Here is a 16,095-nt window from a genome sequence, read left to right as displayed (position 1 = left end):
ATAATGTCAAATTATAATGAAGTCATATACACACAATCCATTTAACAAGGCATAAGTGTCTTGAGCACTTCTCTTTCTTTTTCTTTCTCTCTGTCTTTTTTCTGTCTGTATCTCTGTTTCTTGGAGCCTTCACTCTGAGGGAGTTGAGCTGCCTTATTGTGAGAAACCTTATGGAGAGACCCATTTGATGAGGAACTTATATTTTCATTCAAGCGTCAGCAAGGACCTGAGGCCTGCCAGCAGCCACGTGAGTGAGCTGGTAAGGGACTTCTCCTCCAGTTCACCTTGAGATAACTGCAGCCCTGACAACACCTTGACTGCAGCCTCTTGAAAGGCTGTGAAACAGACCCACCGGGTTAAGCTGCTCCTAGATTCCCAACTCAGAAACTGAAATAATAAATGTTTGTTGTTTTACGTCACCCAGCAGTAGATAGCAAATTCCCCAGCCTTGAGGATCTTATAAGGGACTTCTCCTCCAGTTCACCTTGAGATAACTGCAGCCCTGACAACACCTTGACTGCAGCCTCTTGAAAGGCTGTGAAACAGACCCACCGGGTTAAGCTGCTCCTAGATTCCCAACTCAGAAACTGAAATAATAAATGTTTGTTGTTTTATGTCACCCAGCAGTAGATAGCAAATACCCCAGCCTTGAGGATCTTATATGCGCATAAAAAACACACACACAACATAGTAAATGACTCAAGGCTGTGCTTTAAACTAAGTCTTGGATTTTGAGTACGTACTTCCTATAGGGCAGTAGAGGTAGAGGTTGGGGAAGAGGAGATTTGTAATGAAGCAAACCTTTATTTACACACACACACACACACACACACACACACAGGACATAGTAAATGACTCAAGGCTGTGCTTTCAACTAAGTCTTGGATTTTGAGTACTTCCTATAGGTCAGTAGAGGTAGAGGTTGGGGAAGGGGAGATTTGAAACGAAGCAAAGCTTTATTTATTTACTCTAAGAGTTTAAAAACTTGAGTATGCCCACGACAGTAACAAGGTGAATATGCTGAGAATATATCTGTATGAACACTTAATAGCATCCTGAAAATGAACTCTTCCTAAGGACACTCATTCCGTTAGCCAAGCCCTGGTGTCAGAAAAGGAGTGAAGGGAGCTTGGCACTTCACTCAGATGGTCTGCTTGGCCTGGGGAAATAGGAATGTGGAGAAAATGTCTGGGAGGTGATATACTGACCCCAGAGCAGCACTGCCTCAGGGTGTGCTCCCAGGTGTGATTCTGCCATGGGGAAGAGGGACCTTCCCAGCCAACTGGAGCATCTAAAGTACCACACACTCCAGTGGGCACCAGTGTAAAATGCTACTGCCTTCCCTGCCAGTGGGGAGTGGCACAGAGGGGGCTTCACAGACAGAAGCCATTTGGGCCACTGTAGATGTCAGGGCCAGAGCAGGAAAGGAGGGACCAGCAAGAGCAATATGAGAGCTGAGATGTCTCTATTCATGAGCACCTAGAAGAAGGAATTCTAGAAATTCTACTACCATGAAAGGAAGCCAAAGTAGGAAAAGAATATATTTCCATTGTGACTTTTTAAAAAAATTCTTAGGTTGATGTGTCCTATAAGACAACAATTACATTCTTTGGGCTTCTGTCGGTAATTACCCAAGTACAGCATCTGTTTGGAGCATGGATTAATTACTACCCAAAGATTAGAACTAACTGCCTTGTGGTTAGTGGCAGGACCATGGAGAGAATACTGTGCACTGTCAGAGATCATTCATGGAGCATCAAGCCTAGGCATGGCACCAGAAAACTGGTCTAAACAGTATAAAAATATTGCTGCCGGCAGGCAGTAAGGCTGTTCAGTCTCTAGGAGAAAATTGATGATCTTCTCTGAGAGATCAGAGAAGCCCTGCCAGCCTCAGGGGAAGTCTTTTGCCCCTGGCTGGAACTTTCCTCTCAGGCCTTGTCAAAGGAGGTAAGAACAGGCAGGAGAAAGAGAAGGGTGCCGATAGAAGACAGCAGGGCCCATAGAAAATAGCATCTCCTCTCTCAGGGCAGATAATGTTTATGATTATGGGGGGGATGCTTGAAGACGTGCAAATAAGTATTTTAAACCCTGGATAGTCACATGGCCATAGGATTAAATTTCTTGTATGAGGGTCGATGGTTGCTAGATTTATCATGGTGATCACTGCAAAAGGTACATAAATGTTGAATCACTGTGCTGGACACTTGAGACTAATATAATATTGTATGTCATCTATACTTGAATTTTTTAAAAAATAAAAAAATAAAAAGAATGACTTAATGAAGGGATTGAGGTATTAAATGAGTCTTCAAGAATGGGTAGAATGTGGATTTGGGAAGGTAAAAGGAAAGGCTGTTAATGGTTTAAAATAAAAAACATGAATAAAGGCAGAGAGGCAGCTCTTTGGGAAATATAGAACATGGAACCACAACTGGGAAGTTGGACTTGAGATAAATATATAAAGAAAGACATGGGAAATAATTTTTCTAAAGTAAGTGTGGCCTAAAGGTAGAAGGCATTGAATAACCAACTAATAGGTGTGGATAATGAGAGGCACAAATGATTGTGAACAGGTGTGGGTAGAGTAGGGGTCATGGCTATTCCTGGGATATTATTGTACTAGGTGCAGCAGGGATAGACTGGAGTAGAGGAGAAAAAAACACATGTATTTTTCGGTGTATAAGACACCCCTCCACTTTTCCAACACAAAATTAAGAAATCAATATTTTAAACATTTTGCTGGTTTTCCTCTTAAGGCCTTCTTTTTGGCATCTTAAAGAGTTTTTCTTCCTGTTTTCTCCACTGTCTTATCATACACTCAGTGGGAGGAGGTCCAAATTGTCTCTCTGCATCTCTATTTCCATGCTCTTTTGCATAGCTGATTACATTCACTTTGAATTTTTACATTACTTTTGCAGAGTAAGATAGTTGCTTACTAGTATTCATCGTTTTATTTTTGACATCTTTATGAGCTCAGAAGGCTCCAGTCCTTGTTGCATCTGCGCACTCTCCACCTCCACCTCCAATTAGGCATCAGCTGACTTCAGTAACAATAAGGCTTGTGACTGGAGGAAGCCTGTTTGACAAGGTATGGGTAGCTACGCACCTGTGTGGCTCCCTCCTCAGCTGACTTCTGTGTATAAGATGCCCCTCAATTTGTAGTCTAACAATTTTAGAAAAAAAATAGCATCTTATACATGGAAAAATATGGTATATATACTATATATATAGTATATATATATATTCATTCTTAAGTTTCACATCCTTGTATCCTGACTCAGTAAATTTGGAGTGGGACTCAGGTTCTAAATTTTAACCAATATATCCCCCTTCTCAAAGTGATGTTGTGACTGAATTCTGAGGTCTTTTTGACTGCTGAATTCTGAGGAAAGGGAGTAGAATGAAGGCAAGGACTTTCTCCTTCTCCATTATTTATTTTGAAAAAGAAAATGCAGAGCAGAGAATGTGACCAAGGACCCTAGTAACCTGCCTTTGAAACTGATTCATAGGCAGAATTCTATTGTCAAAGTTCTAGAACCCACAATAAAGACAAGGGGTGAGCTAAAATTCACCCCTCCAATTATTTGTGCCCTGAAGATCCAAAAGTGAAATTTGACGATGGGAACAAAAAGGGTATAGCTGATGGAGTGGCCCGGAGAATCAGCTAGACTTCAGCTCACTGTGAATTCCCAGGCTACAAAAGAGGATTTTTCCAGAATGCCAGGAAGCTTTGATAAGGAAGGGCCAGCATCAATCATGATCATGATGATAATGATAATAGTTAATGTTCGTAAGCACATATTTGTCAAGCACAGACCTAAATAGTCTTATGTAATTCTTACAATAACTGTATGATATCAGATGAGGAAAATAATACTTAGTAACTTGACCAAGTTTATTTAACTACTGTGTGGACAAACTGAGCTTTTAATCTCAGTCTGTCTGACTTCAAAGCCCATGGACTATATCATTAGTTTCTTTGCCTCCCTAAATGGTACTATGAGGGAATGGAGAAGGCTAGTCTACAAATAATTAATTTTTCAAAGAGGTTGACAAAGATGCTCTGAATCAAGATGGATTACAATACTTCTGTTATCAGAACTTCTGAAAGTTTTTACACAGGTGGTTTCCGGGTATTTATTGTGTAAATCTCATCATCCCTCAGAATCAAGCCTAGGAAAAGGCTCAGTTTATTCTCATAAAAAGATTGCCCATTTCCAGGGATAGAGACCTTTAAAGGATGTTATAAGGAGAAGTGTAGCAGCAATCCCAGGTGAGCCTAAATTGAACACATTTTAGGACTCTTGTTATAGAGATCTACCAAAGGCAGATTTTAATGTTTCTAGCAAACCTCCTGGGAAATAACTATTACAAAGAACAAGGCAACCTGGCATAGATCTGTGCCCAATAGTATCATCAATACTGAAAAGACTCATTTTTAATATAGAACAGTGTCTATCACTCAGCTCGTCCTTAAGCCCCAAAGGTCACAGGTTGGGTGCTAGGAAGAACCAAGTAATATTTGAAAGAGCTATTTAAAGAGCTGTATAAAGTCTGAAATCAATTGGGTATGGCCATTCCATACCCAATGGTGTATGACACAAAGACTTATTGGGGATTCTCTATTACCTATGCAGAGAGCACACAGTTCCACACTGCTGGCTCCCTGAAGGCAGCTGGCATACAGGTGGTCTCTATGGTGTGTGCAACATTGAATAACACATCATGTTTGGCACAGCAGAGGTTTTAGCCCAGCAGGACACCTTTTTGGTGCATATTCAGGATTTGTGCCAGACCTGGAAGAAAAATGTTTTATAAGACTGAAGCCTGGGTAGCAGATTACACTACTGAGTGCCAGTAATGGAACAAAAGAGAAAAAAATGGCAGTAATTGCATGGTATTTGAAAGAACTCTGTGCTTGAATCCACATGAGATACTTTCAGAAAATATTAGGGGAGATTTAATGGACTCTAAGGATTTCATACAGTAGATAGAGGCAGAGCCCTAAAGAGGTTGTTGATTACAATCAATGCTGTGATATCCAGCCTCCCAGGTGCCTCCTAATACTCCTTGGCTCCTGATATTCATGTCCTTGATTTGAATCCCTACACAGTAAATCAGTGCTGACCCACATCACCAGTAGAATACTGTGGAAGTGGTGGTGTGTGACTTCTAAGCTAGGTTATAGGAAGCATTGATGTTTCTTGGATTGTCACCCCAGGGGAAGCCAGCCTCCACGTCTTAGGACATTCAAACAACCCTGTGGAGAGGCCTATGGGAGAGTAACTGAGGTCTCCCACTGAAAGCCAGCATTTGCCAGCCATGTGAAGGAATCACTTAGGAAGCAAATCTTCTGTCCTCAGTCAGATCTTCAGATGACTATAGGCTGGCCAACCTCTGACTGAAATCTCATGAGAGACTGAGCCAGAAACACTCACACAATCCCCTTCTAAATTCCTAACCCACATAAACACAGAGAAATAGTAATGTTTATTGTTATTTTAAGTCACTAAATTATAGAGTGACATGCTATGCAGAATATATAGCTAATGCAAACATGGTCTCCATTTTTATTCCTAGGCTAGAAAGTCATGAAGAAAGAGTTTGGCTAAGACTTGAATTTCTGTAAGTAAAGGGTAGGATTTGATAGGTGCTGAGGCAATGGGAAACCTTTCTTGAAAGAGGGATGAACATTAGCAAAGGCAGAGATGCAGACCCATTTGTATTCAATGGGACAGATATGTTGAGTGTAAGAGGAGAACTGTGGAATTAGGTGGGATAGATCGGCAAGATCCAGGTTAGGGAGGTCTTTATGGCCAATTTTAAGACCTTGAATGTGAAGCTTAAGACACTGAAATATGAGGCAGAAGAGTAATAGAATAAATAATTGCTTTTTCAGAATATTATTTCATCTAGTGATTGGGAGTCGAATGAACTACAGGCATATCTCAGAGTTATTGCAGGTTTAGTCCCAGACCACCACAATAAAGTGAGTATTGCAATAGAGCAAGTTGTAATCTTTTTGCTGGTGGAGGGGCTTGCCTTCAATTTCTAAAAAAAATGCAACATCTGTGAAGTGCAATAAAACAACTTCTGCTGGTAGAGGCAAGAAGACATTGGAATGAAGAAAATTGTTTGAATAATTTAATAATCATACGTAGTTAATCTGAATGAACTGATAAACAGATATATTTAGAGAAACTGGACTTATCTTTTCAGATATGACTTCATAAGATGACTGCAATATTAAAAATTACTTGCAAATTTTTTATTTAGATTTTCATTTATTCATTAATGAAATATTTATTGAATATTATTGAAGTTAGGCATACATAAATTGATAAGTTTAATCATCATCATCATCATAATCTTTTCTCTACACAATGTTGGTAACAGGGGCAATTATTAAATGAAATTATTTATTGAAATTATTTATTGTTTTTTGAATTTGTAGGTACAAATTTTAAGCAAATAAAGAAAAGTATTCCTCCTTTATAATTTCTGTCTTTTCAGTGATTTTGTTGTTTGTTAGCTTCTGCTTTGAAAGTGCAGGCAGGTGTTGTCTGTGGAGAAATTTCACTTTTTACCATAAGGATAGATACTGAATTAAATTATAGGCCTGGCCAGATGACCCTATTTACTGGGATTGGGGAAGTAGAGATTGCTTATTAATTACTGTTATCTTTGCTCAACTGCATCACTTACTCTCCTTTCTTATCTCTTTCTCCTACCTTCTGTTTATCTCAGCAACTCATCTCTCTGGGGGAAAAACCCTCAATATTTGTGTCTGTAACTAACAAACAATTGCCTGATTCTACAGTTATGAATCACAGCTAATATACCACACACAAAAACATAAAATACCTGTACTAACTTTCATTTCATTTGCATTCATCTTTATTGCCATAAGCCACTAAAGTGTAAACTATCCATTTGGAATTTGTAAGGAATTTCTGGAGAAAAGGATATTTCTAAGGACCACTCAGGTCTTATTGTTATCATTATCCTAATATTTATGGCATTAAAAAAACCCTAAAGGCCATGACCCAATAAAAGGCTATAAAATCAATTTAGAATGTAATGACAATAACACTTAAAATGAAATAAAATAATATTTAATAGACAATATCCCAAATGTGTTGCATGTCATAAGAGTAAATACTACGTTATAAAAATTGATTCCAGTTTTATGTTTGTGTGTGCATGAGTCACAATATAAAATTACCTCTTGTCAAATATCATTTAAAAATTTTTGAAAGCTACTGATAGTTGGGAATATAAATTTCCAAGTTTAAGAAGGTTTTCCAGTATAATATTTTTATGGATAATCTGTTTTTCTCCAAATCAGAAATAGCATGCATTGGAGATGGAACTACAGATTATATAAGCAGTTGCAGAAGATTGTTTCAGACTTAAGTTGTCTCTCTTCTCATTTAAACACTTCTTTGGGGGGGTGGGAAAGGGGATAGAGCTTATCAATTATCTACACAGTGACATTTTTTATGTTCAGCTGCTATTATGCATGTGAGAAGTGACTATCCAAAAATCACTCCTCCTTGTGCGAACTGCGATGGATGTCGTTATGTGCTTTACAGGGAGTGAGCACCACAGCATTTCACCTTACCAGGCTGTTAGACTTTGGAAGATGCCAACCTATTTCTTGACCTGGTCACATAGTCTAGCAAAGGTGACTCTCAATCAAGGTTTCTGAGTGACTAGATAAAGTCAGTGTATATATATTTTTCTTAATCTCCTGTCTTTGCAGTTGGAATCCTAAAGATAATAAACTTGCCTCATAAATCTTCGCATGGATCAACTTGGGAAAAATCTCAAGGACTTTCTCTCCCTCCATGATTTATTGTGATAATGCCAAAGGTTGTTGGTGTCTTTCAATCAATGAATTTCTTTGTGCATATTTAGATTATTCAATACTAGAGGCCCGGTGCACAAAATTGTGCCTCTGCCTCAGCCCCACCACCACGTTGGCCACCTTGTAGCCCTTGCTTTGTCTGGAAGGTCATCCAGAAGGATGTGTGATCTAATTAGCATATTACTCTTTTATTATTATAGATATGTCTTAGATATTGATATTTCTTCATTTGGATACAAAAGAACAGGTTCTGCACAAAAATAAATGGCTATACCAAGGTTTACAGGGTTGTGTTTTAACCAGACAATAAGGTTGCTTTGATGGAAAGCAGTTCAGTGTGGTACAGCAGAGAGTACTGGAACTTGGGACTAAGGCTGGTTCCAGAATTGCTATTTTTTAATTGCATGACTTCAGATAACTGTCTTAATTTCTTTTAACCTCAATGTTCTCATTAGGAAATAAAGAGCCGCATCCTACAAACCCTGAAGTTGCCTGAGAGCTCTCCAGTTCCACAAGTCTACCATGCTATAATCAGAAAGGGAAGTTAACTGGAGAGTTGAATGCAATAATTCAAATAAAAATATCTAGCACACACTAAAGGAAAGAAAAACAAGGTGGAGAACTTGATCTATGCATTTATTGAACATATACTGAGCATGCAGGTACTGGGCTGTGTGTGTCTGTGTTTTAAGTGTGGTAGGATCTTAAAAAGGCTTAGAGGCTAGTTGAGGGGAATTGGGTGTGTGCATGAATAACCCTCCCTGACCTGACAATGGCTCTCAATTTTTAGGAAATTAACTAGGCAATTGAGCCATAATTCCTTTTATCTTTTAAGATAGCACTTGATGTTCTGAGAAAAATGGCTCAATCTAAAGTTACTTCAGAGTAAAATAATTTTTCTGCATATCATAACATCACTATTTGTAGGCAAAAGACTTGCCAAGTTCACAAGAATGTGTGGGTGTACTTGTTTTAAAAAATCTGTGATTAGGCCAAAAAACTCTACTCCCTGAATCTGCTTTACCTGAAAACAAATAAACCAATTCTAATCCCTGGCCAATCATAATAATTTATAAAACAAGGGGTTGGGTTGAACACAGAGATTAGAGAAAGGTGTTAATCAAATTCACAGTGGCATGCTTTTACAAAAAGGAAGCAAGGGCTGCTGGGTTCTGTTAGGCAATCTTTTTAAGATTTGATTAAAGATGCTGCCAGGCAACATTATCTAACCCCACATAGCATATTAGAAATCTGTATCTTTGCACAGACTCCTCCCCTTTAGATTGCAAACTGTTTACAGTGTCCTCATTTCTAAGGCAGCCAAGGCACATAAATAGATTTTCTCAGTTCAGGTTTTAATATTTCTTAAATGTTCAGTAACAGATAGAAAAATACTTCTAAATACAATGATTGTTCTTGATTCAGTATACCAGCACTAAGCAGATTTGTCACAGACATAAGCAAAAGATGCTTCTGAATATAGGTGGATATTTATGTACAGTTCCCATATTAAGGCAGAGGGAATATAAAAAGAGGTGCATGAGTATAGGTTTTCTTCTCTCAGCATAAGTGGAACATTTTTTTTTTTCAGGGAGAAAGGGATATGATTAGATTCACGTTTTAGAAAGGCAATCTAAGATGAGAAAAAAGAATGAAAAAATGATATTAAAATATGTTAACTTTAATAATTCATGTAAATGGCCATCAAGATTTGTGTGAAAGGAAGAGAATGGTTGAATATGAGGAGCGAGCGATAAACTAACCTCAAATGCTAAGCTGGGTGCTGGGAGGATGGTGGTGTCAGAGATTAAACCTAGAAAAACTAAAAAAGAAACCATTTTTGAGCCAATTATGCTTAGAGGAGAAAGAAAAGATATAAAAATTCTTTTCCTATCTTATTATTTTTGAAGATTTCAAACCTACAGATAGGTTGCAAGAATAGTACAATACATACCTATAAACTACTCTGGACTAGGTTCACCATCTGTTGACATTTTGCCCATGTGATAACCTTCCCCCTCTCTCTCCCTCTCTTTTTCTCCCCTCTATATTTTGGCAAATATCTTCTAATAACCAGCCAATTCTCCTACATATCCAAAATACAATTACCACTCTCAAGAAATAAAATTATTAAGATGTTATCTAATAAACAATCTATGTGCATTTCCCCAATATTCCCAATAATGTCTTTTATAGCTTTTTTTTTTGCTGGAAGGAGATCCATATTGGGATTCTGATATAGAGCTAATGCACCAATTTATTGTTATAAATGTAGATTTGAGAGTCACTCACTGGCATGAAAGTGATGTTATTAAGCCAATAGTATAGGTGAGACCACTCTTGAAAGTGTAAAAGTGAGGTTAATCAAGGACAAAACCTTGAGAAAATTTTATATTGGCTTTTAAAAATATTAGTATTGAATTTATTGGGGTGACATTGGTTACTAAAATCATATAGGTTTCAAGTGTACAATTCTATATTACATCATCTGTATATTGCATTGTGTGTTCACCATCCAAAGTCAAGTTTCTTTCTGTCACCATTTATCTCTTCTTTACCCTCCTCTACCTCCCCCTAAACCCACTTTCCATCTTGTAATCACCATTATGGTGTGTGTGCCTATGAGTGTTTTTGTGCTTAATTCCTTCCCTTTTTCACCCAGCCCTCCAACACCCCTCCCCTCTGACAGCTGTCAGTCTGTTTTCTGTATCTACGAGTCTGTTTCTATTTTGTTTGTTTGTTTATTTTGTTCATTAGGTTCCACATAGAAGTGAAATCATATGGTATTTATCTTTCTCTGGATGGCTTATTTCACTTAGCATAATACTCTCCAGGTCCATCCATACTGTTGCAAATGGTAAGATTTCCTTCTTTTTAATGGCTGAGTATTATTCCATTGTGTAAATGTACTGCATCATTTTTATTCACTCACCCACTGATGGGCACTTGGACTGCTTCTAAATCTTGGCTATTGTAAATAACACTGCAATGAATATAAGAGTGCATATTTTCTTTTTTAATTAGTGTTTCAGGTTTCTTCGGATATATTCCCAGTAGTGGAATCGCTGAGTATTAAGGTAGTTACATTAAAAATTTTTCTATTAGCTATTTTTATTTTTAAAATTATTGTGTAATCAATATTTTCAGAATTTTAATTAAGGAAAATTACTTAATTAAGATAGTTGCTTATAACAAGTTATGAAGTTATTGAAATGTAGAACTAGGACTTGAATTTTTGCCTCCTAAGCATGTGGCCCTTCTATTATAACACAATTACAGCCTGTGAGTGCATGATATCAGTTCTGGAGGAAACTGAATGTAGCTTATTGGTTCTCCAACTATGGTTATAACAGTAATTCCCACCACACAAATTTTTCTGCAATGTGACTTGCCACTCTCCTTCAAGGGGTGGAGTCTCTATATTGCCAAATCACATTGTGTCATGGAGACTTAACGGCATGCTTCCCTTTTTACAGAAAATAATAGTATAATTAAAAAGAGCTAATAAATTGGTACTTGTTTATTTACATCTTCACATTATCCCAAGAAGGATTTAAGGCAGTTAGGGATAGTTTATGCCATTCCTGCTTGGAGTCCTCAGAAAGTACACTTAGATCACCGAGCCTATTTTTCTATCCAAGGGCATGCTTTCTTTCCATATAATCTTTTCTTACTATTTTGGCTTCTCCCTTTCAGAAATGTCTTCATTCAAGAGCTATTATACTTGCCAACTTGAATGCAAAGTAGCTAACACAATTAATCTCATGAGTTGACTCAAATTCACATATCAAACCATAAAATAGTCATGTTGGTAGGTCCACGTTTCATTATATATTTTCAAAATAAAAAAATTAAGTGATAGGCAGGAAAAAAGTACTTTTTGGCCTGGTATATCTGAGAAGATAGACCTTCAGAGGAGGTGGGTAGAAGAGAGGAGGATGAAAGTAACCCCTCTCTGTAACTTACTGATTAGCAACTGGTTTTGTGATTTATTCTTTACTTGATATAATGCACTGTGCTCTGAATTAGAATGCATAGTTTTATTCAGTCTATAACCAAGAATATAATCTCCTTTAATTTTATTTTGTTGGTTTGTGACTATAGCTGTTCAAAATTCCTGGTAAAACTTGAAGAATAAGGGGATTCTACTAGCTTATGGGATAGACTAGCTCTTTAAATCCATTTTTATTTTTTAGAAAATTATATTTATATCTAGTGAGAATTTCAAACATCGCCAAGGCGAATATATCAAAACAAACACCTGCTTCTTATCTCTAGTCCTCTAGTTTCGTCTCCAAAGTCAACCGGTTTTCAAATTCTTGTTTATACATATTCAGAGATATTCATGTCTTGTCAAGCAGGTTTATATATATCTATGCCTCCTTTTTTTGGCCTGTTTAGTAGCATATGATTCTCCTGTTCACTTTGTTTTTTACAATTATTTAAATATAAAGTTTGGTCCATATCAGTATAAGTATATAATTTGTGTAACAGAAGTATTCCATTATAAACCTGCACCATGATTCATTTAACTGGTTGCCTATTGTTGGATACCTTGGCGTGCATAACAACTGGTAAACAGTCTTTTAAAATCTAAAGTTATGCCCTGGCCAAGTAGCTCAGTTGGTTAGAGCATAGTCCTGATACACAAAGGTTGCAGGTTCAATCCCCAGTTAGGCCCCATGTAAGAAGCAACCAATGAATGCATGAATAAGTGGAACTACAAGTCGATGGTTCTCTCTTTCCCTCTCTCTCCCTTCCTCTTTCCCTCTCTAAAATCAATCAATAAATAAAAAAATAAGAGTTTAAAGCTGTGAAAATGTAACATAACATTAAAAGTCTGTAGGTGAATTACACAAAACACCACAAGGTGGAGATACCAGATCATAGAAGCCCATCTCTATGTTTGATTCTTTGTGTTTTGTGTGGTTGTGAGTGTGTTTTGCTGTGTTTTTGTGCTACTCCGTGTCCTTTCACATTGTCTAAGTTTCTTTCTATCTGTGCATGCACATTTCTACTCATTAATCCCTTCTCTGTATTTCACTGTTGGGAGGATGTACTTTAGGGGTTAAGTGTGGAATAGTGGGAAGCATGGTGAGCAGAACTGGGACACAGTTCTGATTCTACCACTAATCAGATCTCAGACCTTTTCTCTTCACATCTATTTTTTACATCTAAAGCCATCAGTTTTCCCATTTGCTGAGGATAATAATTTCTGAAGCTCTCTTTCCTATCATCCTATTCATTCATTCATTTATATAGCTGTTTATTGAGTCATCATCTAATAAGTTGTGTTGAATTTTACTACTTACCAGGCATTGTGAAGCACTAGTAGAAATGGGGGAAGATTATAAATATACATGAAATGTTTTCTAGTTTTAAGTCAATCTAGTGGAGAACACAGATGAATAAAGAACTACATCGTAAAGAGTAGTAGAATATGCCACCCTAAATATGCCTCTTGGATATAAGGATTATTGGAGCTGATTATTTTGAGAAATAGCAGACATAGGATGAGCTCTGTAAATAGTATAAATTAGCCTTTTGTAAGGGAAATTAATGTTTATAAAGGAAATTTCCATTTGTAAGGGTGTCTGCTTCTGTGTAGCAAAAGGATGACTAAATCATGAGAGACTTGGCAATGGAGAAGGCACAGACTTAAATTTGCATAGCAAACTTTACCCTTGTTTACCCAGGCCTTTTCTGGTAACCTCTCACAACTGGCCTTCACCCCATCCCTCCCTGCCCAACAAACACATACCCTTTTCTTTATTTTGCCTTTAGCTGAAGATGATATATAAGCTATGGGCTAGGCCACCTTAGGAAGTTACTGATTTTTCCCTATCTCCCATGTGCACACGAGGTATCTATGTTAATAAACTTATGTTATTTTCTCTTGTTAATCTGTCTTTTTATTATTGGGTGGGGGTGTCTCAGCCAAGAACTCATAAACATAGAGGGAGAATTATTTTTTTGTTCCCTACAATTGCATATAATTACAGTTACTAAATGGAGTTTTAAGCTCTTGTTTTCCTAATTTAAAAAGTGGAACAGTGAGTACTTATATACTTCTTTTTAAATTTTGCTTTTTCTGATTGTAATTGAACTAATATTTTCTGAGGACTATTTGCCCTCAACAGAAACAAACAAATTTCTGATTATATTATTTCAAAAGGAAAGTGCTCAGGACTTTGCATGTCACACAGCTTAATATTTAAAACAATTCATTGTTAGTTTTTATGCAAATATCATAATTCATATGCTTGATAATTTGTAGCAGCAGGTTCATACCTCATCCTGGTTAATAAGGGATAGATGTTGTACAAGGTATAGGTTGAATCACAGACCAGCCATGAGCGAGAGACTTGGTCCATCATTGACCAAGGAGGGTGAGAAAATGAGATCTGGAGCTCACTTGAGTTCCCAACTATCTAAGAGCACAGGGCTAAGAAGCCAGAATTGTAAAGAGAAAACACCATCTTTATGGAAACAGTAGAATGGAATATCACCTTGGAGTCCTGCTCTATTTCAGAATAAATATGGAGGATCTGTTCAGAGCCATCTGCATGCTTCTAAAGGGGGGAAGAACAGGTCACCCCAAAATGTGCCACTTGGTATATGGATTATTTTGAGCTGGAGACAACCAAGGCCCAAAAGACTCAGGAAGAGTTTTTTTTATCTCCTCCTTAACTGTCCCCCCAAATTTAGATAGAGGATCTGGTTCAAGAAGAGAACTGTCACCAGAGATAACTACAATGAGTATGGGCTAGGTTTAGGAAGCTGGGGAGAGCTCAGCCATGCTTGTTTGTTCCAGTTTCTCTGTGTGCCATTGTCTCTGCATGGCGAACATCTGTTTACTAAACATTTACTCTTCCCATCTTCTTGTGAATTGTCTTTCTTCCCTTTGTAGCCTCAGACACCTCCACACTTCTCCTTAGCTCAGGATGGCTTATGAACTCAATTGCCTGACTGTCAGAGAGCATCCCATGTCTATGTGAGGCTCCTGCATGTATGAAATTAAATTTGTTTTTCCACTGTCAATCTGTGCCATGTCTATTTAATTATTAGATCAGCCAAAGACCCTAGAAGAATAGAGTAAACATTTTCCTCTCTTACACTTCTCTTCCATTAACCTTGTGCTTGCTAAACTATATCAGAGTTTTTAAGTGATAGTTATTTAATTGGAAAATGAACATTTGCAAATGAGAAACGATGTTGCCCAACTTATAAAGAGGTGTTGATAAATTGAAATGAGTTGGATCACATTTAACACCCCATTGACTAAAATATCATTAATATTTTAATTCATATGTTTTTTATTTGTTATTGTTATTTAGTTTTGATTTTCTCCTATGGGAAAGGAAGCACCATAAAAATAAATTTTAAGGCTGTCTTTATTTCTGTGGGCAACATGACTAATCAAGTTAAAAGTGAAATTACATTAATTCATGTGTCCAGTTGAAAGAACAAAAGTAAAATTTGCATTTTATAATAATTAATATTTAAATTATAACATTTACTTTATAGAGCTGAGTCATATAAGCGTACCAAGCCTCAGTTTTCTCATATATAAAGTGGAAATAACAAGAGTAATATAAATAAACTAGAGGCACAGTGCACAGATTCGTGCACCAGTGGGGTCCCTCAGTTTGGCCTGCACCCTCTCGAAATCCAGGACCCCTCAGGGATGTTGGACTGTTAGTTTCGGCCCGATCTCTGACATCCACCGAGGGATGTAGTAGTGCGCAAAGTGGAAGGCAGCCAGGGAGGAGCCCCAGCCCATGCCGGGCACTGCACCGCTCCCACTCACCCTGGCCCTGCTGCACCTGCTGCTGTTGTCGCTTGGTAGTGCTGCCACGCAGGTGGGAGAGGCTCGCGCTGATGCAGCTGCGCTTGTCAGCCGTGAGTCCAGCGTCTAGTGCCTGTTGGTCAGCTGAGCAGCGCTCCCACTGTGGGAGCACACTGACCACCAGGGGGCAGCTCCTGCATTGAGCGTCTGCCTCCTGGTGGTCAGTGAGTATCATAGCGACTTGTTGACCGGTCATTTGGTCAACCGGTCATTCGGTTGGTCATTCATTCGCTTAGCTTTTATATACTAGGTATACGAATTAATAATGTGAATTTTTTTCAATAGATGGAGTTACACATGTTAATATATATATGTATATGTGATTTGATATGTATGCTATTTTGTTGTATTGACAACAAGCTTCAAAACTTCATAT

The sequence above is a fragment of the Myotis brandtii genome, unplaced genomic scaffold (genome assembly GCF_000412655.1).
Source record: "Myotis brandtii unplaced genomic scaffold, ASM41265v1 scaffold344, whole genome shotgun sequence".
Taxonomy (NCBI): Eukaryota; Metazoa; Chordata; class Mammalia; order Chiroptera; family Vespertilionidae; genus Myotis; species Myotis brandtii.
Note: the sequence above shows the minus strand (reverse complement) of the source record.